This window comes from Panicum virgatum, chromosome 1K (assembly GCF_016808335.1).
Source record: "Panicum virgatum strain AP13 chromosome 1K, P.virgatum_v5, whole genome shotgun sequence".
Classification (NCBI taxonomy): domain Eukaryota; kingdom Viridiplantae; phylum Streptophyta; class Magnoliopsida; order Poales; family Poaceae; genus Panicum; species Panicum virgatum.
In genome coordinates this window covers 13,797,254-13,800,423 of record NC_053136.1, presented here as the reverse complement: position 1 = coordinate 13,800,423, position 3,170 = coordinate 13,797,254, and positions in this window count along the sequence as shown.

The following is a 3,170-nucleotide window of genomic DNA, read 5'->3' as shown; positions in this document are numbered from 1 at the left end:
TTTAGCTCCTGTTCTAGTCATGAACTGCTGCTCAAACTTCATGGACAAGCTAAGATACTCCAGATGAACACTAAGAAATATTTTCATGATTTATAAAGAACAGAAAATATTTACCATAATTAAAGTCTACTAAACAAACATTAAATCAAAGAAAAAGCTACACAAGAGAACTGAGCACGAAATTTTTATAGCAACACTATATTCATATGAGTAATTCACCATAAAAAATTCATTGTAAGCTAAGGCTTAAAACAGTAGTTAAGAAAAAGATAAAATCAACGAATATTTATGCACTAGTAACACCAATCAAAATCTACAGCAAAAACTTGCAACTAAAGCCTAACATATTATGATCCTGATGCATAGATCTCTTCAAGAGGATTCCTAAACATCAAGATTTGCTATTTTACGAATTTTCTACGAATTGATATTGAATTTCAAAGTTCACAGCAAATCATAACAAACAAGTCCCTATAGCACTATTCCCCTGAGTCTAAGGCTATTCAAAGAACCCCCTGAAGTTTCTGGAATTCTAAACCCAAGGTCCCTGGGCCGGGTCAGAGGGGAGGCGACGGTTGACCGGCCAAATCCCGGCGAGGGGCTCACCAGCGGCGAGGGGTAGGTTGGGGAAAACGGAGAGGAAGTCGAGGCGGTTCTCTAGATGCTCTTGGGTCGCGAAATGAGGGCGGGAGGAGGTCGGTCCACGGCGAGCGGCGGCCAGTGGAGCTCGGAGCACGGCAGCGGGGTGGCTCCGGTGGGGTTCGGGCGAGGGAAAAGGGCTGGGAAGCTGCGCGAGGTCGAGGCGCGGCTAAAGGAGGGGTCAGCGCGAGCGTATGGGGTCTGTAGTGGCGGCTCCGCGGCGGGGTGAGCTCGCCGGCGTTCAAGCGGGGCGGCGGCGGCGTTCTGCGGTGTGAGAGCGAGGAGAGAGCAAAATAGCGAACGGAATCCATTTCTTTGTATGTGTAGTGCTCGGGCGCTCGCTAGAAGAGGGCGGAGGCCTCTGCAGCAGGCTCGCCAGCGCGACGGCGAGGTGGCGGCGGCGCGGACACTTCTGGGCTCGGCGGGGCGCGTGGCACGGCCGGGAGGCTCCAGCGCGAGGCAACAGGCGGGGGAGGAGGAGCAGCGCGACGCGTGGGCGCCAGCGCGAAGCAAAGGGGCGGCCGGGAAGGCTCTCCACGGCGCCGGCGTCGGTGCTCTGCACGGCGGCGGCGAGAAACAGAGCAGGGAGCTGGAGGAAGGGGAAAAGGATCATTTTGCAATTTCTGAAAATTCCAGGGACTAGTCTGTAAACCAGCGATAACTTTTAAAATAGGGCTCAAATGAAAAAGTGCCCAACATGAAAGTTTTTCAACCTTTCAAGATCTACAACTTTTATGTTGTGAAAAAATTTATTTGACCAAAGATTCAAGAGCTAAAATTAAAAACATTGAAGGGATTTTGAATTCAAAGGAAACTTGTCTTTTTCAAAGAAATTTCACTTTAAACTTAAACCTAAAAGCAAAATTTGATGCCATGCAATAAATGCACTGAATTTTGCAAAAACACCCTCCACAAAAGCTATAATTGCACACCCAAATCAAACATAACTGCAGAAAGGACCTTGCATAAAATCATAATTACACATATAACCTTTTATAATTACAAAAAAGTCCTTTTTCAAGAAATTCAAGCACATGATGCATATAAAATATACACAACTACTGTGCAGACACCTAGGGTGTTACAGCCTTCCCCCCTAAAAGGAATCTCGTCCCGAGATTACAGGAAGAAAAGGATGCAAAACATTGGTACCTGGATTTGTTCTAAGAAAGTCGGGAAAGTTTCTTTGGAGAAAATTTTCAGTCTCCCAAGTGGCTTCTTCTTCGGTATGATGCTTCCACTGGATCTTATACATTTTAATTTTCTCCCTTCTCGTACTTCTTTCTTTGGTGTCAAGAACTTTAATTGGATACTCCATATAGGATAGATCGGATTCAAACTCGATATCTTGTGGTTCAAGGATCTCAGTAGGTACCCTGGTGCACTTCCGGAGTTGTGATACATGGAAGACATCATGAATGGCGGCCAACTGAGAAGGAAGACGAAGTCGGTAAGCAATGGGTCCACAAGTTTCGATGATTTCAAATGGCCCGATGTATCTGGGTGCTAATTTCCCTTCTCATCCCAAAAGATATGGGGACAAGCCGCCATCTGAATAAAAAAGGATTCAAATTTGAGTAATACGATTATCTCAAGACTTCTCAAATAAAGCTTTAAGAAGACTGCGGTAAAGCAAATGTGATTTTAATTCAAAAGATGATATGGTTCCAAACTCAGAAAATAATAAACCATAATTGGTACTGGTTCATCATTTGAGATTCTAAGGAATAAAAAGATCCTTATAACAACAAGATGGGGCTTAGAATGAAGGCATGACTCAAAACCATCTTTTTCAACCCAGAAAGTCTAAGCATTGTAACAAACATGCTCCTAAATTCAAAATTTAACCCACTAATGGTTTAAGCACACTAACACTTATCTATGAGGATTCATACTAGAAATTCCTTAAAAAGCTCATGTAACAACTTCAAATATTATGAATCAATCAAACATCAACCAGATATGTATGCACGTCCTGACCGTCCTCACAAGGTAAACAATTACCAACTATGGTTGGGCTTACGTGGTTAGCACGGTGGTATAACATAGATACGGCTCTCCCTATATAGCTAGTCGATACATCCTTACCGTTCTTAACTTATCGATCGCGGTTAGTGTACCTGCAGAAGATTGACAGAACATATATATATATATATATATATATATATATATATATATATATATATATATATATATCCATTAAACCTTTCATGCCAGCACTCATGAAAGCGTTCCCATACATTACCGCTCACTATAGAAGCGGCAGCCATACCATTTCCGCCGTATGGCCAACGTTAACATACGCTACTCAGTGGCGTATTCACAAGTTCTTTTACTCCCAATATAGTCGACCGAGGTCGGTATATTGGCAGCAGCTCAAGTAGGCCACTGCTTGAGCGCAGCGTTCGGTTCGCATCGCCGACGGGAAGGTCAGACTCCCTCAGCTGACTGAGTATACTTTACTTCCAATATAGTCAACTAATAGTTGGTATATTGGGAGCACCTCAAGTAAGCCACTGCTTGAGGGCAGC